A 26,982-nucleotide genomic window follows, 5' to 3' on the forward strand; every position below is an offset into this window, starting at 1 on the left:
CACACCTGACGTAAAATGCTGTTAGCCAGAAAAAGAGCCATTTCCCATTTGTCTGCCAATGCGTTACCCCCTTTCCCTCATGAATACATTAACTCCTAAATCAGGAGCTTTTATTTTCCACCACAACTTACCTGATGCAGCACGTTATTGAGTATCTCTTTGAAATCAAGCTCCAGTACATCCATTGTTTCCCCCTTATTCACCACACATTATTTCTTCAAAGAGCTCCAGTAAATCGGTCAAACGTGACTTCATGTTCACAAACCATGCTGGGTTTGACTCTTTACTTGAACTTTTCCAGTTGCCCTGCTATAACATATTTAGTGATAGCATCGAACATTTTCCCTATGACAGATGTTGTGCTACCTGACCTGCAGTTTCCAACTTCATGTCTCCCTCTCTTTTTAAACGAAAAGAGTCACATTTTCTGCACCTGTATTTTTAAGAATGATAATTTCTAATTATGTTTGCTGTTCACATTTGTATTTATTGAGATACAGCACAGGGTAGGCCCTTCTGACCTTTCAAGGCATGCTGCCCAGCATCTCCCTAACTTAATCCAATTCTAATCATGGGACAACTTACAATGACCAATTCACCTACCAACTGGTACATCTTTGGACTGTGGGAGGTAACTGGAGCACCCTGAGGAAACCTACGCGGTCACAGGGAGAACGTACAAACAGACAGCGGTGGGAGATGAACCCTGGCTACCTGTCAGTACCATCTCTAATGGAACCTTACCTGGAGCTGGGGACTTTTGCAGAATTAAAGCCAATGCACGAGAAATTTTCTTTATGACACTAGGATGAAGTCCGTCAGGACCCAGGAACTAGTTAAGGCCAGCAATTTGTTCAGTATTTCTTTCCTGGTGATTTTACTAAGATCCCTTCTCCCAATACTCAACTTATAACTATTTTTTGGGATAACTGAAAGATAAACTTAAAATAAATCTTTTGTGATAATTAAAAATTCTTCAGCAATAATTAAAAATGAATGTGAATAAGATGTAGTACTTATAAAAGATAATTTTTACAGTTTGGTTGGTTGTCAGTACTATTGTTTGTGTTCTGTTAGCCATTTGATTACACTGCAGTGGGCAAGCTCTGAACTTTCCTGGCAAGTTTTGGACTCATATATCCTGTGCAAGTACTAAAGCTTTGAACCATGCCTTGCATTCTGTAAGAACATAAAACATGGGGACATTAATAGGCCACTTCATAAACCTGTCCTGCCACTCAATACAATCATGGCTAATCTGACCCAGTCCTCATCTTTCGTCTCCATCTATTCCCCATAGACCTCAACTCCTGAACTGCTCAAAAAAGTAATCTCTTCAATTTTTAAATATCTCCAATGATCTAACTTCCATAAAGCTTCAAAGTAGAGAACTATGGAGATTTACTACCTTCTATGTGATACAATTCTTATGCACCCCCAGTTTTAAACGACTGTCCACTTATCTTGTCCGCTGCTCCTGATGCGGCCTTCTATATATTGGCGAGACCCGACGCAGACTGGGAGACCGTTTCGCTGAACACCTACGCTCTGTCCACCGGAGAAACCAGGATCTCCCAGTGGCCACACAATTTAATTCCACCTCCTAATTCCATTTTATATTTCATCTGGGTAGCCTCCAACCTGATGGCATGAACATTGACTTCTCTAACTTCCGTTAATGCCCCACTTCCCTTGTACCCCATCCATTATTTATCTTATATATATATTATTCTTTTTCTCTCTCTCCTTTTTCTCCCTCTGTCCCTCTCATTATACTCCTTGCCCATCCTCTGGGCTTCCCCCCTTCCCCCTTTCTTTCTCCCTAAGCCTCCCATCCCATAATCCTCTCGTATCCCCTTTGTCAATCAACTGTCCAGCTCTTGGCTCCATCCCTCCCCCTCCTGTCTTCTCCTATCACTTTGGATCTCCCCCTCCCCCTCCCACTTTCAAATCTCTTACTAGCTCCTCTTTCAGTTAGTCCTGATGAAGGGGCTCAGCCCGAAACGTCGACTGTACCTCTTTCTATAGATGCTGCCTTGGCCTGCTGCGTTCACCAGCAACTTTTATGTGTGTTCCCGCTTATCTTGTACTAAGTACCCTTTCTTATTATTTTCCCACAATCATCCTTCAATCTTTTAAGCTGTAAAGAATATTTATTTTCTTTGCCTACTCATGATAAAACAACTCTCCCAACCAGGAATTAGTCTGGTAAATTTCTTTTGAACTTCCTCCCATGTCCTTATAAACTTTCTGAAACAAGGGAACAAAAACTGTGCTCAGTGTTCCAGACTTGGGCTCATATGTACCCTGTGCAATCTTAACTCCAGCTCTCTTAGAGTAAAGGACAATATGCTTTTTGCCTGACTAATCACTTGCTGCACCTGCTTGCTACATCACATGATTAATGCATCTGAATCACACCGTACTTTATAGTTTGATGCATTTAATTGCTATTTGGACTGTGCGCAGCTCTCCGGTGAAAAATGATGTCGTATCTGTTAAATAGGGACCGTGGACAATTCTGATTTGATGGAGAATGGACGTGAAAGCACAGAGGAACATCTGGAGAAATTTCTGAAACGCCCGTTCGCTGCTGTCGCTACTGTGTGGTCATGAATCATTTCGGAGGGTAGGCCTCAAAATCCCGGCCTTGCCTGCTTTTGGCGACCGAGAAGGAGGTCAAATCTTTCGGCAGAGATGGTGCTCAGTACTCGGTGTCGGAGAGCTGATCAGAGCTCGAAGTTTTCGGATGACTCAGAGTTGGATTGTAGTCAGCATGGCAGGGAGAGTTTTTCTTCCCTCTCCCATCTGCGTGAGATGTGGGACATTTGAGAAACTTTGAACTTTACTGTGCTCATGGACTTCTTCATCAAGTTACGGTATTGTTACACTGTTTGTAACTATATGTTATAATTATGTGGTTTTGTCAGTTTTTTCAGTCTTGGTTTGTCCTGTGTTTTGTGATATCACACCGGAGGAAATAGTGTATCATTTCGTAATGCATGCATTACTAAATGACAATAAAAAGGACTACATGTCTTCATAATCATCATTATCATTATTGAAGTGCATTACCTCACAATTTCACACATTAAACTCCCTTTGCCATGTACTTGTCCACTTACTCAACCTATCCATATCAGTTGTAGGTTTCTAATATCACATTGCAATATGTTCTCCCACATTTTTTCATGTTATTGACATTTTTGGACACTTGACTTTCTGTCTCTCCTTGGGTCATTAGTATCAATGGTAAATCGTTGTTGCTGGAAATCCACCAGTTACATCCTTCCAAACTGATAAAGATCTATTTATACCAACTCTCTGCCTTCATCAGTAGGACAAAGGAGATGGTGATGGACTTTAGGAAGATTAAGCCTGTACTGCTCGCTGGATGTGGTGAGGACCTACAAGTACCTGGGGGCGCACCTGGAGTGGAGCACCAACACAGGGACTGTGTACAAGAAGGGCCAGAGTCGCCTTTACTTCCTCAGGAGACTGAGGTCCTTTGGAGCATCCAGGCCTCTCCTTCACATGTTCCAACAATCTGTTACCGCCAGTATAATCTTCTATGTGATGGTGTGCTGAGGCAATGGCATCAGTACAGGTGATGACAACAGGCTCAATAAACTGATTAGAAAGGCTGGCTCTGTTATAGGAGTCAAACTGGACACACTGGAGGCTGTGGTAGAGCAAAGAACCCAATGGAAAATCCTAGCAATTCTGGACAATGTTTCTTACCCTCTGCATGCCACCTTGGCTGAACAGAGGAGCACTTTTAGTAATAGACTAAGACAACTGCGCACTCCAAAGAGTGAGATATGAGGTCATTCTTACCCTTTGCCATTAGGCTCTATAATGAGTCAACCTATAGCCAGGGAAGTGATGACCCCCTCCTGTTAGACTGTCCGAGGTAACTTATTTTTTATTCTTTCCTACCTCGCTTCTAGTAATTGTACATTTGTATATCTGTGCACTTGTAATACTACTATGACACTGTAATTTTCTTTTGGGATCAATAGCATATCTATCTATCTATCTATGGAATAACCAGTCTTCAGTCCATTGAGTATGTTGTGACTGTAAACAAACTGGAGAGACACTGAAGCTGGAGGATATAGAAGTCTTTATTCAGCATAAAAAGCAGGCCTCATACTGGAGACATTCTTGGATGAAGAGGCCCCTTGACCCAGTAATACATCACATTTTATATGTTAAAGAACAAAGGTAACAACAGGACAGTTCTGATAGTATGAAATCATTGATTTGCACATAGTTTCAAACACCTAGATCACACCAATACACCCAAAATGAGTGTTAACCTGAGATGCATTCATGCATATGCAGACATCTCAGGTGAATGGGTGTTTCCTGGTTTGCAATCGACCCCCCCACCCCCAGTCTGCAGCTCCAGGAAGGCCATTGTTCTGAGCTGCATTTTAAATTCAGTCTACAGTCCACATTCAGATCTGAGGACTGGTTGCTGTTGAAATTAATATTTGTTGTATTTCATAACTCCAGACTATGCCCTAACAAGTACAATTCCTCCAGTAACACATGCAATTTACAGCACCAGCTTTCACCAACTGGGGTTCAGTTCCTGCCACTGCCTATGGGGAATCTGTACATGGAAAAAGGATCTAGTGCTTTCCCAGTGTATAAGACAAATAAACTCTTCCCGGGCTTCTAGACGGGTACAGGTGTTGATTTTAACTGATGTTTCAGTGACAGACTCCACCATCTTCATCAGGTGAAGATCCCCGGAAGAGTTTATTTGAATTTGTACATGCCCCCCTCCCCCATGACTGAATGGGTTTCTATCAGGTCTCCTCCCACATTCTAAAGACTTGTGGTTACAATTAGGGAGTCGTGGACATGCTATGTTGGCACTGGAAATGTGGCACACTTGCAGGACCTGCACAGTCTTTGCTGATTCGATTTGATGCAAGCAGCACCTTTCAGGTTTTGAGGTTTCGACATCCGTGCATCTGACAAATAAAGTTTATCGTTAAACCGTTTGGCAAGTTACCAGATGTTGGCATCTGCCTGGAACTTGGGTGAGTTTTGAAAAACAGCAGTCAATGGCTCCACTGTCTCTGCAGTGCTTTCCGATACAAGCAGCACCAAGCTGTTGATCACATTCCTGCTCAAACAGAACTTTTGGAGGGGCAGGGTTACTTGGACAGCGGCTTTCTGGCTTCTGCCTAGAGTTTCCAGGAGTTGCTGTGGAAATAATATCGCTAAGTACTGATAACTTCCTGTGCAACTGCAATCATTTCGCTATCCGTGTTCATGGCTTTGGCAATGGGTGAGCTGGAGGGTGTCAGGGGACATAACGTTATTATAATATTTTGGTTTGATTGCCCAGGATATAATTATGTGTTTATGTGTCCTATATTGTCTTTTGTCCGGAAACCTCAGTGCTACTGTGCTTTTGGACTAATGAAGCTGCATAACATTATGGAAATGCGAGACGCTGTGGTGCAATAATTTATATCATGGGGCTTGATGCAAAGTAAAAGAAATATACCTTCCTGGGGAATATTCAAGAGAATTCTGTTCAAACATATAGGCTGACAGACCCTGAATTGTACTAGTCTGTGTATTACAGAATACTGCACAGCATTTTACTCAATTTCTTTGACAATGAGGTAACAAAAGAAAGATGAAAGGTTTGCACCTTTAAATAAATTTAGGAGTAAACAAAACAGAGGAACATAGAAAATAGGAGCAGGATGGGGGGGGGGTTGTCCCTTTGATCCTCTTCCTCCATTCATGAAGAGGAAACTTCTTCACTCAGAGGGGTCATGAGAATGTGGAACGAGCTGCCAGCGCAAGGGGTGCCTGTGAGTTCAATTTCAATGTTTAAATGAAGTTTGGATAGGTGCATGGCAGGTTAAGGTACGGAGGGGTGTGGTCCTGGTGCAGGTCGATGGCCGTAGACAGTTTAAATGGTTTGCCATGGACTAGATGGGCCGGAGAGCATGTTTGTGTGCTGCACTTTCCTACAACTCTATGGCTCTTTACTGATCATTCAAATCCTGTCCCAGCTTTCTCCCTTTGCCCCTCGAAGCCTCTGACCCCCTGAACGGCATACAATTCCCTCTTAACTGACTCCAACTGCGTCCAGAAGTAGGGAATTCCGCAGATTCACGTGGGAAAAACAGTATTTCCCTCATATTTGGAGTGAAGGAGGGTGAGAAGTTATTTGATTAGAGTTGTACAAGGTGATAAGAGGCACGGGTCAAATCGATAGCCAAAGTTGCTTTCTCCGGTTGGAAATGAAGGGGTATGATTTTAAAGTTATTGGAGGAACATATATGGGGGGTATCAGGTGTAAGTTTTGTCCACAGAGAGTGGTAGTTGCGTAAAACCCGCTGCCAGGGATAGTGAAAGAGGCAGATACATTGGGGGCATTTCAGCCATTCGTATGGCTGAAATGGAAGACTCTGTAGGAGTGAAAGGTTAGATGGATCTTAGATTAAATTAAAAGATCTGTACAACATCATGGGCCAAAAGGCTTGTGCTGTGCTGTACTGTTCTATAGTCTATTTAAATCATCATAGGCCAATTGTTCGACTGTAATCCTTGGTTGTGGCTTGTCCCATCATCAGAATCAATCTGGTCATTCCTGTCAGATTCCCTATCATTCCTTGAGAGTGGTTGGTTGGCATCCGTCTGTCTCGAAGGACAATGGGTGATGATCATCAGTACCACAAGCCTGGGCAGAAGCTATGGGGATCACAGACACCCCACCCTGCAAAAACTCATTTCAGGGAGGTAGCACCATCAATTTGTGGGAGACTTCCGGGAGAGGTGGGATATCTGCAATAGAGTAGCTCTTTAGCAGCTGGCCAGCTAGTTTAAATAACGTTCGCTATGGTAATGAACGAATGACACCTGTTAAACTCACCTCAACACGTCTTTTACAGTCTTAACCCACCATGGGCAATAGAAAAGTCACTGTTGCAAACAGTGCAGCGAGCAACACTGTCATTATTTTTGTCCCCTATTAGGCAGGGGTACACTTTATTGTAGTCTGGGGTGACGTACGTTTTATATATATTTTTGGAACACTCAGCCATGGCGCGCTCTCGCTCGCGCTCTCTCTCTCGTGGTCGCTCATGCGCTCTCAAGCTCTCTCGCTCGCTCTCTCTCTCTCTCACTCGCGCGCGCTCTCTCTCATGCTCTCAAGCGCTCTCCCTTGCTTTCGCTCTCGCTCGCTCTCTCTCCCTTTCTCACTCACGTGCTCTCCCTTGCTTTCGCTCTCACTTGCTCTCTCGCTCACGTGCGCTCTCTTGCTTTTCTCTCGCTCGCTCTCAAAAAAATTGATTTCCGTGATATTGTATATAATTTGCGGGCATCAGGGAGCCACTATTAATATGTGGGAGACTCCCGGAAGTTCCGGGAGAGGTGGGATGTCTGAGATCATGAGGTACATAGTCGTCAAGATCCCCCTTTCGGCCTCGCCTTATGAAGCAATACATCTGGCACCAGCTCAGCTGCCGGAAGGACATTCGATGACGTCCAGCTGCCTGAGGGGCTTCACTCTGGATTTGCTGTCTGGATTTACTCCAGTAGCATAGGTCTTTCCCGAGGCTGCCCACAAGGCAGTGGGGCTACTTACCCACGGCTGGGGATCTGGTTCACGAGCACCAGCGCGTGTCCACGCACCGGTGGGCTTGTGTGCTACGTGTGCAGGGGCCAGACCTCCTCCCTGCCCTCTGTAGTTCAGTCTCAGACTGAAAGGAGTTCAGTTTCTGTGTGTCACCAGCGAGGAGCACTACATGACTCTTGCTGTGGGAGAGGCTATGTACTGGCAGGGAGAGACTCACACATTCTACTCCCCTTTTCACGAGACTGCCAGCCAGCGGTGGAAGTTGAACGAAAGCAACAAGCGCTATCCACTACACTAACACAATAGATGCATCACAACAACCATTTTGACACCATTCTTTGAAAATTCCGCCGAATATAAGCCTAATGGTCTGAATCACTCTTCATACGTCAATCATGCTTTCCCTGGAGTCAGTCTGATGAACCTTTACTCAACTCACTCTGTAGCTAGAAAATCCCTAGCAAATCAGGACACCAAACTGTAAACAACACTCAAAGTGCAGTCTCAACAAGTCCTGTACAGTCGCAGCAAGATATCCCTTCCTTCACACTCAAACTCTCTCACTAAGAAGGCTGGCATACCAATTGCCTCTTAATATTCTGCTAGACCTGTACATTTATTTTAAGGTTTAGATACTCCTTAAGTTCAGGATTGATTCCATATTTCACATTTTTGGTGAGCTCTCCTCAATGATCTGAATTACCATGGGATATGTTGTTTGGGCATTGGTGTCACAGTTGGGCAAGTCCTCAGCTTGAGTGCCAGGTGCTTTAGGAAGACCTACAGGTGTTCCATTACATCCAAAATTTTAGTGTGCTCATTGGCCGAGAGCAGCGCCAACACAGCCCAGCAGGTTACTGCTTCCTCTGCGTCACTGTACACCCCTTAATGTCCAGTGGGACAGATTCTAACCCTAGAAATCCTCTAAACGTACCTGCAGTCCGAGCATGGGAAAAAATACAGGCTTAGCTTAAAGAGAAGCTAAGAAATGGCTGCCATGTAGATAGTAAGTAGGTTTTGATTTAACTTATTTAACTTATATGTATTTAATTGTTTTATAAATTAATGAAAATTTATCAAAACTCATCATTATAATGTGCCGTGTCATAGTAGGCGATCCTGGTCTTCCATCTGTCTTTAATCTGTCCTTCCATCTGTTCTTCTGATTTGTTTCTCTATCCATGGCCATGATTGTCCTTGGTAACTTTTTTCCACAGAAGTGGTTTGCCGTTGCTCTCTTATAGGTAGTGCAAGACGGGTGACCCCAGCCATTGTCGATACTCTTCAGAGACTGCCTGCCTGGCGTCCGTGGTCACGTGACCAGGACTTGTGATGTGCTCCGGCCACTCATAACACCATCCACCACCTGCTCCCATGGCCTCACGCGACCCTGATTGGGGGTCGGGGAGGTGGGGCTAAACAGGTGCTACATCTTGCCCAAGAGTGACCTACAGGCTAGCGGAAGGTAGGAGTGCCTTACACCTCCTTCGGTAGAGATGTATCTCGACCACTGCCACCCAAACACTATCTTTTCAATTGTACCCGGGAGTTTATGATCGCCAAACAGTAGCAGAAGGGCAATAGGATCAGCAGTTTGGAATACTCGAATACTTTTCCTTCTTTGCTTAAGAAGACAAAAACTGAAGTAATTTTAATCCCCTTCCTCTAACGTTTGTAAGGTAGTAATCCAGTTGAGGTTTTCATTTATATTGGAAGTCATTGGACTGTTAAATTGGAGATTAGCTGTCACTGTATTGCCCTGAGAAGGCAGTATAGGATCACAATGATACTAACGTCAGAGATTCACATCAGATTTGGATTCAGATTTATTTATCACGTATACATGGACACTACAATGAAGTGTGTCACTTGCATTAACAACTTCCACGCCCAAGGACTTCCATGCCCGCTAGTGCTGGCGCACATACCGGCGTCAACAAAGCAAACCCAAAATGTTCAGCAGATTCAATACGAGCAGCAGCAGCAAAACATGACAAGACAATCACAGTAAAACAAGCCCCTTTCCCAGCCTATCATACACACAGCCTCCACCCTAGGACAGGCTACCTCCAGACCCCCAGACTCACAGACTCACAGATGTTGGACCTCCAACACGGACTTCTCCCCAGGGCTTGCCAATCATGGGTTTGACCTTCGGCCCTTGACCTCCGGACTCGCATGGATCTCCGACCCTGACGACTCAGGTCTCTACCTTTGGTCTTTGATATTCAAGTTACTCCCTCTACCAAGAGAAGGGGCCGCTAACTTGTACTAATGAAAACCTGAGGATTGAATATTAGGCCGGATTTAACTGGCAGAACATGCAATTTAATAAATGGACAATACTAACTGAAAGAAGTAGTCCTGACGAAGGGTCTCGGCCCGAAATATCAACTGTACCTCTTCCTAGAGATGCTGCCTAGACTGCTGCGTTCACCAGCAACTTTGATGTGTGTTGCTTGAAATTCCAGCATCTGCAGATTTCCTCGTAATTATGTGAAATTACTCGAAAAGGTTTTGAGGTGACATGGTAGTGTAGTGGTTAGCACAAAGTTTTACAGCACATGTGACCTGGGTTCAATTTCTGCTGCTGCCTCTAAGGAGTTTGTATGTTCTCCCTATGACCATGTGGGGTTTCCTCCAGGTGCCCTGGTTTCCTCCCACAGTCCAAAGACATACTGGTTGGTAGGTTGATTGGTCATTGTAAATTGACCCATGGTTAGGCTGGGGTTAAATAGGGTTGGGGGGGGAGGTTGCTGGGTGGCGTGGCTCGAAGGGCCGAAGGGCCTTTGCCGTGCTATATCTCAATAAACAATAAAATAGGGTGACTTGGCCATGATCCCAATCACTGGTGTAGCCGGTGAGTAGTTTGGATGTACTCTCTGTGATTATCTCCAGGTGAGCATCTGTGGGAAATTGGTGGAGGGAGAATTAGCCTGGCCTGAGTGTAAATGACTGCACGATGGTCAGCATGGACTCGATGGGCTGAAGGCCTTGCTCCTTTGCTGCAGGATTCTATAACGCTGCAAGCGAGCGGCTCCCATACTCAACATACACCTGTCGGTAAGTTATGAAGTATAGTCTCTGGAATTGTAGCCACACCAGTAATATCTCCTCAGTTTTCCTCCTTATGGCAGCAAAAACACAATGGCAGAAAGCCAAGTTCGAGAATCATTGGGTCTCGTTTTAATCTCCCAATGCTAGGCACATTATAACCTCACTATTATGAACCATAATTATAACAAAACCTCTAGTTTTAGCAATTCCCACATCAACACTCAATACTTTCCAATCAGTCCCACTACACTGGACACTTAAGCAGGACTGGTGGTGTCTGATCCGGAGATAATGATGGAATTTAATTTGAAGCTTATTGAAAAGAGAACCTATTGTAATGTAAATCATGAAGGATATAGAGTGCTCACAGGCCCCAGTATGAGGCTTCCACACACAATATTCTGAGTGCGTTACCAACTGAGACATGCCAGCACTTAAATCTTACCACAAGAGAAAGGAATGAATTCATATATTACTCAACTTGCAGTCAAAATAAGGTAAGGATGCTCCTGGGGAAAGTTTCTTATCACTGACTGCACTTCACTGCTCTTTGCTCAGGCTTCTGCTTGCATAGGAAATCTTTTGCATCTATTATGAAGGATGCATCCACATTATAGAGCATGCCAGATGGCAGAAGGGGAAAAAAAGTGACAACCCAACATTTATAAACATTAAAGAGTCAGAACAATATTGTTCCTCGTACTCAAATAAAGTCTATTGTGTGCATTTCAAAGAAACATCAAAATAATCATCTTTGACTTGAAATATGCCTTTACTGTACTTATAAATCTATAGTATGTATTATCTTTCATTGTAAAATACATGAAATTGCACCAGCTTTCAGAACTATAATTTATACCTGCTTTCTAATCATATTTGTGAATTTAATTTTTTTTATCTTCCATTAATTGCGGATGTTTTTCACAAGCCAGCCTGGATTGACTGGAAAGACAGGATGTCGGGACTGAAGGCGACGGTGAGGCTGATTTCACTCGCTCTCCCTTGTTGCTTAATCCTCTCTCCGCGGCGCGGAGGCTGTGAGACGGCCCTAGCTGCTGTGCTTTATGTCTGCAAGCTTTGCGGCGATTTGCCCAGCTGGTATGAAGAACTGAGAGTGAGGCTTTGGGCCCAATCCAGCTGCTCGGGGGATTCAGATCTGAGGACTACAGACTGGAGTGGAGCACCGACACAGAGAAGAGACAAGAAGGGCCAGAGTTGCCTCTACTTCCTGAGGAGACTGAGATCCTTTGGAGCATGCAGGCCTCTCCTTCACACGTTCTACCAGTCTACTGTCACCTGTGCAATCTTCTATGTGGTGGTGTGCTGGGGCAATGGCATCAACACAGGTGATGCCAATGGGCTCAATAAACTGATCAGAAAGGATGTCTCTGTTATAAGAGTCAAACTGGACTGGACAGGCTGAGGCAGAACAAAGGACCCTTAGAAATTCCTGCCAATTCTGGACAATGTTTTTCACTCTCTGCACGCCACCTTGGCTGAACAGAGGAGCACTTTCAGTAATAGACAACAACTGTGCTGCTCCAAAGAGTACAATAGGAGGTCATTCTTACTCTTGGCTATTAGGCTCTATAATGAGTCAGCCTATAGACGGGGAGGTGATGATCCCCTCCTGTTAGACTGTTATTAACCTCTGTTTACCAGAGCTCTGTTTAAGCTCTGTTTAGCTCTGTTTACTACACCCTACTATCACAGACAGCCTGTGCAATACTACCATCACTTCTTATCTGAACAGTGTGAATGTATATAATATTTATGCAATTCTTGCACTACCATCTGATCAGGGTGAACTTGAAAACCTTGTAAATCTTGTAATCCTTGACTTGTAAATCTTGTACATCCTATTTTAGGGTAACTTGTTTTTTTATTCTTTCTTACTTCTCTTCTAATATTTGTAAATCTGTGCACTTATATTGCTACTGTAGCACTGCAATTCTCTTTAGGAACAATACAGTATCTATCTATCTAGAAGGTTATTCGATCAAGCCTGCAGCCTTCATGCTTAGTGGAATGACTTGTAGTTCTGGGTTACATGACACTGCTATCTCCAACTTCTTGAAAAATATATTAACATCTCAAGACACACCATATTTCTGACTCTGAATTTCTTAGGCCAGTATTTCTCACCACTCTCCAATTGCCTTTGCTAGGCTAGGAAAGACCAGGAAAAGACAGAATGTTTCCTCCCCTGAATCACAGCTAGCCTACCTCCAGATTATTAAACTGAATTTAAATTCCACTGCTGCTACGATGGGATTTGAAATCAGGTCTTTAAATTGTTGGTCGTGGCCTCTATATTACTAACGTTCAAAGTTGAAAGTAAAATTTATTATCAGAGTACATATATGTCACCACATACAACCCTGAGATTCTTTTTTCTGCAGACATACTCAACAAATCTACAGAATAGTAACTGTAAACAGGATCAATGAAAGAGCAAGGACACAGAAAACAACAAACTGTTGAAATGCAACTATAAATTTAAAAATAGGCATCCGCTAGTCTCGTGAGACCATGGATTTGCGCCTTGGAAGGTTTCCAGGGCGTAGGCCTGGGCAAGTTTGTATGGAAGACCAGCAGTTGTCCATGCAGCAGGTCTCCACTCTCCATGCCACCGATGTCGTTCAAGGGAAGGGCACTAGGACCCATACAGCTTGGCACCGGTGTCGTCGCAGAGCAATGTGTGGTTAAGTGCCTTGCTCAAGGACACAACATGCTGCCTCAGCTGAGGCTTGAACTAACAACCTTCAGGTCACTAGACCGACACCTTAACCACTTGGCCACGTGCCAGCACAACTATAAGTAAATAGCTATAAATAATGGGGGCATGAAATAACAAGGTAAAGAGTCCTTACAGTGAAATTATTGGTTGTGGGAATATCTTAATAGATGAGTGTAATTATCCTCGTTTGTTCAAGAGCCTGATGGTTGAGGGGTAATAACTTTTCATTTACTAGACCAGTAAATGTATGCCTGTGCCTCTGCTGTAGTTTCATGACCTTTGCATTACTATCATTGTGAATTACTTCCTACCTTTAACTCTTTATTAACCTTGTCACATGACCACTGCACCTTTCTCAATGGTCTAGTCTCATGATTACACTTCCAACTAAATTAATATTGCATGACATTTTCATTATCTATTAGTGGCTGCTTTGGTGAATTATCCTCAGTAGCGGAGATGAAGATTAAATCATAATTCTGCAATTTTTTATGTTCACTGCTCAGTAACAAGCAGTTGGTTATATTAGATTAATTATATGCATAACTGAGAGTGAAATTTGACTTGGTTATTATGATATTCATCACTTAATATTTGGGTCTATTGACTTCAACAGAATTAAATTCAAGTGGGTCCCACTATAGATAATGGAACTTATTTTCACTATTTGTTACAACTGACTGAGATGCAATTATCCTCCATTATCTGATTATTTAAATAGAACCAATGATTCAAGCTTGGTTGCTGTTAATAACCATACTTGATATATGACAATAAAATAATCAAAACAGAATGCCCTTTGTGTACGTAAGCCAGTAAGGGGCATGAAACAGCAAGGGAGCAGGCTCAGCGAGGAATCAATTACGTATTTGGAATATGTTTCACTTGAACAAGTATAACTTTCTAAGTTACAGACCATGGGGACACTTGTGCTTGCCTTTTGCCTGAGCAAAACTCCCCATGGATGTTGAAACATGGATGTGAGAATTTACACATGGTATGCTATTGATATCAACACAGCATGACATAATGGAAGCATCAGGGCCAAACAGAAGCTGAGCACTAATTAAGGAGAGACAGTGTCAACACAGTCATCAGGAGAAATATCCAAAAGCCTGTCTGGTGAGAAGGCACAAGAGAATAACGTAGCCCAGGAGTAAATGGTGATGTTTCGAGGGAACGGCCTCTGCGTGGGTGGAGTTTTCTGGATGCCAGAGCCTCTGAAGAATCTTACCTCAGAGTAGATGCATTTGCAGAATCCTAGATGCATTGCCTCCAATTTCCTATAGCGAAAGTCAAAATAAATATGAATTCCAGAATTCTGAAATAGCGGAAATACTTGGCAGGTTAAACAGCATCAATGGAAGAGACTAAATGAGTTAATGTTTAAGATTGAAGGGAGAAAACAAGTTGGCTTTAAGCCAGGGAAGGACAGGGCAAAGGTAATATCTCTCCCGGGTGAGGCCAGGTGGCCATGTTATAAACTATTGATGAGACCATCAACCTATCAGAAATATTCAACTTTTCCATTCTATCCCTTCTCCACTCTCTCTGAAATGCAAATATATCTTGTTTTCGCTCCTTCACATTTTGGATGTCCTGAAACTTTGTCTTTCTCTTTCTCTTGAAGAACATGAGATCCTTTTCCATTTTTAAAATCTTTTTATTGAGATCCTAAGGGGACATGGGAAGGTAGATGTCGATCTGGTAATTACCCATCGGTTTATTGTCACAAATATCAAGAAACACTGTAACACTACGTTTCTGATTTATTCATATGGATAATTTCAGAATGTAAGTATATCAAGGCAGTACAAAATGCAGAATGTCAAGCAACTCACACAAAACGCTGGAGGAACTCAGCAGGCCAGGCAGCATCTATGAAAGAAAGTACAGTCGACATTTCGGGGGGCTGAAACACTTCAGCAGGACTGGAGAAAAAGTGCTGAGGAGTAGATTTGAAAGGTGAGGGTAGGGGAGAGAGAAACGCCAGACGATAGGTGAAGCTTTGAGGGGGAGGGATGAAGCAAAGAGCTAGGAATTTGATTGGTGAAAGAGATAGAAGGCCATGGAAGAAAGAAAAAAAGGGGGAGCACCAGAGGGAGGTGATGGGTAGGCAAGGAGATAACATGACAGCAGGACAAGGGGATGGGAAATGGTGAAGTGGGGCGAGGGAGGCATTACTGGAAATTTGAGAAATCGATGTTCATGCCATCAGGTTGGAGACTACCCAAACGGAATATAACGTGTTGTTCCTCCAACCTAAGTGTGGCCTTATACCAATAGTGGAGGAGGCCATGGATGGATCGGAATGGGAATGGTAAGTGGAATTAAAATGGGCAGCCACTGGGAGATCCCACTTGAGCATAGATGTTCAGTGAAGCAGTCTCCCAAGCTACGTCAGGTCTCACCGATGTACAAGAGGCCACACTGGGAGCACCAGACACAGTGGATGACTCCAACAGACTCACAGGTGAAGTGTCGCCTCACCTGGACGAAACTGTTTGGGGCCCTGAATTATAGTGAGGGAGGAGGTGCAGGGGCAGGTGTAGCACTTGTTCCGCTTGCAAGGATAAGTGCCAGGAGAGAGATCAGTGGGGAGGGACGAATGGACAAGGGAGTCACGTAAGGAGTGATCTCTGTGGAAAGCAGAAAGCGGGGGGATGGAAAGATGTGTTTGGTGGTGGGGTCCAGTTGGAGGTGGCGAAGTTTCAGAGAATTATGTGCTGACACAGAGACTGGTGGGATGGTAGGTGAGGTCAAGAGGAACCCTAAATGCAGAATATACTGTACAGGTAGACAATAAGGTCCAAGGCCATGATGAGTTTGTGGAATCAAGAGTTTATCTTTATTCTTTTTATTATACAAGAAGTCTGCTGCAGCCCATGTTGCCTATGGAGGTCCTGTTGCAGATAAACTAACATTTGTATAAACTAGTAATGAAATGCCTAACTAATCCCTTCTGCCGACACATTGCCCATATCCCTTCATACTCTGCACATTCATTTGCCTATCTAGGAGCTTTTTAAGCACCTCTAACATATTCTCCTCCAAAACCGTCTCTGCAGCACATTCTCAACATGGGCATGTGCAACTCTGCACATGGTGAGGGCAGTAGGGCAAGAGCACTGAGATCGCACGGCACCCGTCACAAGTGGCTGCACAATCCGCTAAATATGATTCTTCCACGGCTTGTTTCGAATCTTCACTTTCTTCAAAGCTTCTGCTTCCTTCCTATAGTGAAGCAACCTGAACTGATTGAAATAGTCCTGACTCAAACTGACCGCAGACGCCAATAATCTGTGAACTGACCCCTGTAGAAGGTGGCACCATCGTCCACGTATGTGGAGGTCTTCACCTGGGCGCCTCCATTGCTTGGCGACATCACCCCTCTCACAAGAGTGGGATAAAAGCTGTCCCTGAGTCTGGTACAATGTGTTCTCGAGCTTTCGTACCTTCTGCCCAATGGAAAGGGGAGGAAGGACAAAGACTGGAGTGGGAGGGGCCTTTGATTATGTCGGCTGCAGGGGCCAGTGTGGACAGAGTCCACTGAGACTGTTTTTTGTAATGGACTGAGTTGTGTCCACAATTCTCTCCACTGGGAAAAGGGGGAGAATCTAGGATAAAGGCGCATCATTGCAAGCTTAAGAGCAATCACTTAAAACTAAGGCGGTCAAAGAGTTCTTTTTGCAGAGTTGGGGGTGCATCTGTGGAATTCTCAAATCCATCTGGAGGCTGGATCACTGAGGGAATTTGAAGATGGAGTAAATAGAGTTTGGAAAACAGAATTGAGACCTTTTGGGGACTGACACAGAAGACACGACGAGGACTGAGCAGATAGTCATGATGATACTGATTGGCAGGGTAGACGAGAGGCAAATGCTCTACTCCTGATCCTATATCTTTATGATCCCTGACCTGCTATTTCGAGCATTTTCTGTTTCTTTCTTAATTTCTGTTGACTTCCCATTAAAACAGGGGAGTGGATTGCCCCATGATGTTCTCCTGTGCTACTCTCTCCCAGCCTTGGTGTAACTCCCACTGCAAACATTTCACTCTCTTGCTTCTCTTTGTTCCACAGTCAAGCGATTATGTTCTGGGAGTTGAACCTTCTGGTCCTGTGTACTTATGAGCTACATGAGATTGCGCAGTCTGAACGTTGATTGGTAAAGGACATCAGCACCTCGCTACAGGCAATGTGCCCTGTGGTAAGTTGTAGCCCAGTCCTCTGAGCATATGATGTGATTTTGCATGGGCACCATGGAGGCCGATGTCAAAGCTGCGATATTGTGACGTGCATACATATTCAGGGAATGAAATTTACCTCAACTGTTACCTAAAGGATTTACTCCATACCTAGTAAGTCTATTATTGAAAATAAGGCTGGAATCATCGCAGGTGGTGCTGTGGAGCTCAAAGTCATAAGAAAGACATCTTTCTTTGTTAAGGATCATAACAATTGCACTAACTCTTGCTCCAGTAACCCCTGCTGCATCAAATAGTCACTGCGATCTCCCCTGTTGCGAACTGCAACTTCAAGAGTTCCTGTCACGGTGGGGGATTTTGCTTTAAAGTTCACGCACTATTTTCAGGCTTCTGAATCTAAGCGCGCCCAGACAGCCAATGAGTCAGAGTTGCAATGCGCAGGGTAGATTGCGTGGTTTGCATGTTAAGAAATTGCTTCCCTGCAGCTCTGCGTAAACCGCTGCACATAAACCGGACCCTGCTTTTTCTGCGTTGCTTTAAAGAGAAATTCAAGGTGACTTTGTTTAACATGAGGCTATCTGAGGCAGCATATAGTGACCCCTTTATTGACAGCTTACCTGATATCAGGATGTGCATTCTTGTCCTTCTCGTGGCTGACTCTGTGCCCGGTGAAGGATAGCAGCCCCCCCCTCTGATCCGGGCGGCGTTCTGTAAGCTGTTCCTTTATTCTGGTCAGTCACCACCAGCAACCTGATGCACCCTGACAGCAGTAATTGCTCTCGGATTCTGATGCAGCGATGCTGAGAGCCTATCAATGAAACCACCTGGCTGGATGACGTGGAATAGCCTTTGGAGGGGCCATAATGTGGTAACCATACTACCAGTTTCAGGTAAGCATAAGGACTAAAGCAAAGCAAAGCAGCTATGAAGAGAGAGGAAGTTCAGGGACAACGAGAGACAGATTTCCTTTAGATAGCTCTGAATATTTAATTGGAGGAGTAGATAAGCGTAACGATGTGATTAACAAAGCAAAATGGAATTCCAATTGTTTGCGTTTCCCTAAATATCCAGGTATCATCATCGTCATGTGCTGTGCCGTGTGATGTGGGTGATCAGGGTCGAGGAGAAGGCAATGGTAAACTACTTCTGTAGAAAAGTCTGGCCAAGAATAATCATGGTGATGGGGCCTTGTTTGTCCATGTCAAACGACACAGCACATGATGATGATGATGATGATGCCTGGATATTTAGGGAAACACAAAGAATTGGAATTCCAGCATCGCTGCATCAGAATAAAGGGGTCACTATATGCTGCCTCAGATAGCCTCATTTTAAATAAAGTGACCTTGAATTTCTCTTTAAAGCAACGCAGAAAAAGCAGGGTCCGGTTTATGTGCAGCGGTTTACGCAGAGCTGCAGGGAAGCAATTTCTTAACATGCAAACCACGCAATCCACCCTGCGCATTGCAACTCTGACTCATTGGCTGTCTGGACGCGCTTAGATTCAGAAGCCTGGAAATAGTGCGTGAACTTTAAAGCAAAATCCCCCACCGTGACAGGAACCCTTGAAGTTGCAGTTCACAACAGGGGAGATCGCAGTGACTATTTGATGCAGCAGGGGTTACCTGGAGCAAGACAAGAGTTAGTGCAATTGTTATGATCCCTAACAGAGAAAGAATGTCTTTCTAATGACTTTCAGTTCCACTGCACCTTCTGGGATGAGTCCAGCTTTTGTTTCATTAGTAGACTTACTAGATATGGAATAAACCCTTCAGTTAACAGTTTTTTTAAGATTATGAGGACACTCAGTCCTTGTTTATTGTCATTTAGTAATGCATGCATTAAGAAAGGATGCAATGTTCCTCCAGTGTGATATCACAGAAACACAAGACAGACCAAGACGAAAACTGATAAAAACCACATAATTATAACATATAGTTACAACAGTACAAAGCAATACCATAATTTGATAAGGAGCAGACCATGGGCACGGTAAAAAAAATGTCTCAAAGTCCCGATAGCCTCATCATCTCATGCAGACGGTAGAAGGAAGAAAAACTCTCCCTGCCATGAACCTCCAGCGCCGCAAACTTGCCGATGCAGCACCCTGGAAGCACCCGACCACAGCCGACTCTGGAGTCCGTCCGAAAACTTCGAGCCTCTGACCAGCCCTCCGACACCGAGCACCGAGCACCATCTCTGCCAAGCGCTTCAACCCCGGCCCTGGCCGCCAAGCAACAGGCAAAGCCGAGGATTTGGGGCCTTCCCCTCTGGAGATTCTGGATCGCCCAGTAGCAGCGGCAGCGAAACAGGCATTTCAGAAGTTTCACCAGATGTTCCTCCGTGCTTCTCACGTCCGTCTCCATCAAATCAGGATTATGCACGGCCCCCTACTTAACAAATAACAGATATTCATTCCGGAGTGGCCACTGCGCGCCGCATCGCATTGCCATCTTCTCTTCAAGGTAAACTTGAGCTAAACTTCATCCTCTGGATATGTATGCATGCCATGATATCATAGTTTTGACAACAACTGTAAGTATTCTGATTGCTTGGAGGGAATTAACACAACTCAGTGCAAAATGGAATACCAATTCTTTGTGTTTCCCTAAATATCCTGGCATGGTTACTAAAGAAAACAGATCTTTGATGTTACTTAATGGCATACTTTAATTACCTATCTTGATTAACAGTCAAACAGTGAGTATATTCCGTGTGTATCAAATACCTGAATCAAATGTTACTAGATGAAGGGTCTCAGCAAAAAACATCCCTTTTTAATTCCCCTCTATAGAACCTGCCTGATTTGGAGTTCGTCCTGCATCTTGTGTGTTGCTCTGTAGAATGTGTAGAATATCTTGTGTTTTGTGTTATCATGATTAATTTCCTTCACAACTTTAAACATATAATGAATTCTTAAAGCTTTGAGCTTGTACAGATTTCTAGTTTGGAAGGCACATGAGGTTGATGGAATTTCAATTTCTTAAATGATAGAACTTTCCTCTGTGACTATAAACATATTTCTTTTAAAATTAGTAGATATTAATTTTTGAAACTTAAGGACTCATTCACAAAGCAAGTTGTATTTTTCTTTTATTCAATAAGAAAAACATGCAAATGTAACTTTCCTTTCTCCTTGTTGCTTTGCTTTGTTTTAGTCCCCATGTTTTCGTACAGATTGATTGCAAGGAAGGAAGGAAGAGGTCTTCAGTACCAGTATCGCAAACATCACAGTATGTATTGACAATAAATAAACAGCAGTATGGAATATTTCACGACAAGGAAGAGGCATATTACACCGAGTTATGTTGACTGCCTCCAAGCAATCAGAGTACTTACACTTTAGTAAATTGCAGCAAATCTTATTCAGAGCACTTTATGGCAAATTGCTTTCAATATCAAGAATGCTATCAAAAGACTCAGCGCTCCAGAAGAATTGACAAATGGCCTTCAACTTGAACCGTTAAATCCTGTTTCTTCTTTCTGCCCTGCTGAATTTATCTAGCATTTTCTACTGTCACAGCTTTCCAGTTTAATTTTTTGTCTTATTTAATTTCTATTGAGAGCACTACACTGTTTTGTGGTAAGAAATGAGTGTATAAAAGAAGTATTGTTCTTGTTGTTCCAGTTCCTTCACTGACAATTGCTACCTGTAGTTCCTTCTGTCCCACAATTCACCTAGACTGGATGCAGTGAGCCATTCTCCAACAACATGGTCGGGTGTCGACAGGACTTCCGATGACCCATTGAGGTCCTCCCCCACAATATCCCTGACGGCATTTCGAGGAGTCAGAAAAATTTAGGACAGCAGAATCGGAGAGGCAATCGCATGACATAATTCAGGGGAATGCCAGCAAGGTGAGTATCTGTTGCTGGATGGCATCAGGGTTAAAAGCTGAAAGACCAGCCTCTCCAATTCTAGTGTTTCAGGAATGAGTGCAACTTAAATGACTCAGTTCCCGCATCTCCATTTGAAACCATTATCGCTAACCAGTTAGATAACAAAATCACAGAATGGTTTTGTACTGCAACAGGTTTCAGCTCAGAAGTCAGCAATTTGGCCCATTGAGTCTGTACTGGCTCGCTTTAAAATTAATTCAACTAGTCCACACCCTGCTCTCTCAGCATTGCCCTACAACTCCTCAAACTTTCACAAACTTATCTGCTGCCTTTTCGAATCCTACAATTGAATATGCCTCCACTGTTACCCCAGCACTGCAAAACAAAGCCAAACAATGTCGCAGCAGATCAGGGCAAATTTTAAGCAAAGACAAGAAAGTCTGCAGATCCTGAAAATCCAAAGCGACACACGCAGAATGCTAGAGGAACTCAGTAGGTCTGGCAGCAGCTATATGGAGAGGAATAAAGTCTGACATTTCATGCCGAGACCCTTCTTCCGGACGGCAAGCTGTGTTCTTCCCAAGGGTAAAATACTGCAGGTGCTGGAAATAAAATAGAAAATGCTGGGAATACACATCAAGTCAGTCAGCATCTGTGGAGGAAGGAACAAAAGTTGAAGTTTCTGGTTGATGACCTTTCGTCAGAATTGATTGGTGAAAATTCTGCTTCTCTCTTAACTGTTGATCATTTCCAGCATTTTCTTTTTTTTCGATTTGTCACTTTCCTTTTGGAATTGGGTCAAGAAACAGCTGATGTAAGAAAAAAGCGCTAAAGCTGGAACACCAAGTGTGTAGTGACACTGATTGTTACAAGAAGCAAGTGTGGTGATGAATTCCAGTGAGCAGCTGCATGCAATCTCTACTGGGAAGCTGCAGCGCAGAAGGAAATCCCAGCGGGGACTTCTTGCAAGTGTTTAATTTCCAGAACTCTTGGAAAAGACATTGGTGGAAAATCAAACAAGTAATAAGTACTGGAAGCACAAATACCTGCTCCAAATGATCGCACCATGGTGAATTCTTCTGAAAATGGAAATGGCCAAATACAGTTCTGCTCAAAATCCTGAGTGGAATTAGTAATAAAATACCTATACTTCATACTTTATTAAATAATATTAAATAATAAAATAATTACAGAACTAATATAAATAGAAGCCATAAGTTTAAATTTCCCAATTTATCTCATGAAGGTTAGAATCTGTCATGAAGATATAATAGTAACTGTATGACCTATATGCAAGTTACAAGATATCTGATATAATAATTGATTAATGTTTTATTTATCTTCTAACCTCTGTAGTCACCTTCAGGGATAACATAACTGGATGAATTGCCTACAACATTTATATACGTATAAGGAACACCAAGCCTCTGATGTTACAAGACAGTTTTCTAAAATTGTTATACAAATGCATTTTGCACAATCACTGAGGAGTGAGGAAGCTGTAAACATTCGCTATGTCGGAATTTTATTTGAATGTTAACATATCTCTTCTTCCTGCCCTCTCCACTGATCCCAATTATGAAGTACCATTCATAAATGTACCTGTATAACTTCTCTGTCGAACTGCCAGAAGCAGTTCTAATAAACACCCTTTTTCACTACAGTACCAGAGGCAAATAGATTTAAAAAAAGAGAAATAGGAAAAACCTTGACACAACAAAAAGAATTTTGTCTTTACCAAGTTAATGGAGAACAGCTCTTGGCTGTGTCCCAGAGATAGCCCACCAAGGCAGATTACTATGAGAGGACTGGCTGTGTCTAGCTCTGAATTTCCAAGCACATTTCATTCGCTGTGGGGCACTAATAAATAACTGTGTATAATGTTCACTAACCCCAGTGCTGGAAAAGAGCAAGGAGAGGCTGTGAGTAAGAACTGGCAAGCCTGCTTAGTACCATCTGACTGCCTAAAGTGTCACTGAAAGCCTGTGAACAGAAAACACTTCCACTCTTTCTGCATGAGAACTTTTAAGAAGAGCTAAAATCTGTGGAATAGCATATTTGATTATATTAATTTAGATTAGTTTATTGTTAATGTTTACAATGAAATCCATTATTCATATGAAGCTCATGCTGTATAGTGAACAGTGTATTTGGTAATCTGCTGTGTACATACACCTATTGATGCTTCTGGACACGTCTTCAGTGATGTTCCTGGAATCATCGGGTGTTTCGGGTCTTTCAACATCATACAACCTCCTCCAGGTGACCCAGCCGGGGCTGATCAGACCCCAGCTTGTGTCCAGATGGCTAGCTACTTATGACTCCATGGCTCCCCTCTTTTGAGCCACAGCCATCTTGAGGCCCTCTCTGCCGCATCGGTGGTACTGCGGATGGCTCTCCTCTTCCTCTCTCCCTCGATGCCCAAATTGCTGAAGGCTCTAACTAAAGAACGGGCTACGAATCCCCTACAACCAACCTGCACTGGGAGACACCTCGCTCTCCATCCAGCCTGCTGACAGTTGCTGACCAGTCCTGCGTACTTGGAGAGCTTCCTTTCAAAGGCCTCCTCCGAGCGATCTTCCCATGGGATTGTCAGCTCCAGCAGCACCACTTGCTTAGTAGACTCAGACACTAGTAATAATAAATATCAAAATGAATCCAACAATGAGCACAACACAACAGAGTAATGCAAACATTGTTGTTCAGTCCGAAGTAATGCAAAAAAACACAGAAGTGTCAATAACAGAATAGTTGAGGGAGGTAGCGTTAGGAGTACGAGAGCGTAACAGCACCACCAGGAAGGAGACGCGGAAGAGGTGGTCGGTTCAGGAATATGTTAATAGTGGGGAAGAAACTGTTTGTGACCTGACATCCAGATTTTTACTTTACTTTACTTTATACTTTATTGTCGCCAAACAATTGATACTAGAACGTACAATCATCACAGCAATATTTGATTCTGCGCTTCCCACTCCCTGGATTACAAATATTAAATATTAAAAATATTTAAAATAGTAAAAATTAGTGAATATTAAACATTTAAATTATAAATCATATATAGAAAATAGAAAAATGGAATGTAAGGTAGTGCAAAAAAAACTGAGAGGCAGGTCCGGATATTTGGAGGGTACGGCCCAGATCCGGGTCAGGATCCGTTCAGCAGTCTTATCACTGGTCCCAAATCTGGTCGTATGAGTCTTCAAGCTCCTGAGCCTTCTCCCGGAGGGAAGAGAGATGAAAAGTGTGTTGGCTGGGTGGGTCGTGTCCTTGATTATCCTGGTAGCACTGCTCCGACAGCGTGCGGTGTAAAGTGAGTCCAAGGACAGAAGATTGGTTTATGTGATGTGCTGCGCCGTGTTCACGATCTTCTGCAGCTTCTTTCGGTCTTGGACAGGACAGCTTCCATACCAGGTTGTGATGCACCCTAGAAGAATGCTTTCTACGGTGCATCTATAAAAATTAGTGAGGGTTTTAGGGGATAGGCCAAATTTCTTTAGCTTTCTCAGGAAGTAAAGGCGCTGGTGGGCCTTCTTGGCAGTGAACTCTGCTTGGTTGGACCAAGTCAGGTCATTTGTGATACTGACCCCAAGGAACTTAAAGCTTTTGACCTGTTCCACTTGCGCACCACCGATGTAAATGGGGTCCTGCGGTCCGCTACTCCTTCTGAAGTCAACAACCAATTCCTTCATCTTGCTGACGTTTAAGCTCCTGTAACTTCCCCGAGAAGAGAAAAAGTTCAACTTCCAGTTTATCGTCATCTGTACATACAACCAAATGAAACAATGTTTCTCCATAAAACGAGTGGCCAAGGTATAAAGCTTTTTATTAGTATCCAAGCCATACATTCATTAACACATAATAAATAAGAAATACTATAAAGAAAATTAGAATATACAAACTATATTGATATTATTAGAATTTCAGGTGAACCCTTTCCTCTTGCCTAAAAATGTAGATTATTTGATGGAAACTTTAATCAAATTGGCACATTAGAAGCGACACATTAATGATCATAAACATTATGATCATGAATTACGATAAACAATCTTGATGCTTCAGGAATAGCCCTTCAATATTAATTCTCTTCACTCACCGGAGACTGCCTTGCTATTTAAGCCCATAATATTCCATGTCTGTTTCAGGTTTTAAGTAGCTCCACTATGTTGATCTCTCAATATAACAATCATTTCTAAGATAGAGATATAGAGGAGCACAGCATAGGAGCAAAGTGGCCCACAATGTCTGTCTGTACAAATCTCACTTCCCTCCTACTTCCCTCTCTGCCTTGCCCACACTGGTACCTGTCAGCAAGCCTCTTAAATATTGTTACAGCTTCTGCCTCTACCGCCGCTTTGTGCTGTACAAAGGATCCTGGTTGCCTTTGGCTTGTCCCACCAGTGCCAGTTACAATTATTTCAGTTGTCGCCCTAATCATTTATGACAGAGATGAGTTATCAACTCCTAGTGAAGTGCAATCAACGATAACCCCAACTCAAAAGTGTCAACAGTGCAGAGGGACACCGAGAAGCATCAACTAGAATGGATTATTGATCGATGATGGCATTTAAATATCATTAAAGATACGCTGCTTCAGTATAAAGCACCACTGGAGCACAGTGCAGCCACCCTCCACGTCATTATCACCCACTCCTGTGATTCTTGGCTCAGCAAAGTACAGTAACAGTAAAACTATGAACTCCGTTTTCACCACAGGGTCAAATGTCTGCTGTCCTTGGATCTCTCTTCTTTCACTGACACTTGGCCAATACCATAGTGGGACATATTGTCTGACTCTAGTCGGTGGGCTTCATGCTATTAAGCAGTGCAGAAGCTTGAGAATATGGTCCAATGTTTCTTGTTCTGTGTGGTAAACCATATATATATGTTGTAACTGGGTTAACTGTCTGGACACGCCCCTCTGCTGACTGCCCCTGTGGCTCCTCCGACAGACGCCTGAATAAAGGTGATTTCACCATTGCTCCTCCCCCTCAGTCCGGGGCAGACACTCAGCATGGAGGTCGTATTTTACTGCGAATAAAAACCTTTCAGTATTTACCCTACTTCAGTCTTTTGGAATTATTGAAGGTGCTTCATTCTGTAACTAGGGTGGAAAATAAATATACCTGTTTCAGACAGAGTACTTTTCACAAACAGAAAGAGCAATATCATTGGTAACTGTAAAATTAGACATATTAATAGTGATAGAGTCACACAACATGTCCACTACTCCATCATGCTTATGATTCAGCATCATCTCTACTCAATCCCATTTTTCCCCTTTTCATATCCCCATCCTTCACCCCCAGTTTCTCCTCCTACCCAGTTTTCACAAGGAGCAATACACCACAGCCAGTTAACCAATCAACCAGTAAGTTCAGCACGTCAACCAGCACACCTTTGTGTGTGTCAGGAAGCTAGGGTGTCTAGGAGACACACATGCAGTCACGGAGAAGAACGTGCAAACTCCACATACACAGCACTATTCTGCCAAACTTTGCTGTTGATTATTAAGGGTGGAAAT

This window comes from Mobula hypostoma, chromosome 27 (genome assembly GCF_963921235.1).
Source record: "Mobula hypostoma chromosome 27, sMobHyp1.1, whole genome shotgun sequence".
Taxonomy (NCBI): Eukaryota; Metazoa; Chordata; class Chondrichthyes; order Myliobatiformes; family Myliobatidae; genus Mobula; species Mobula hypostoma.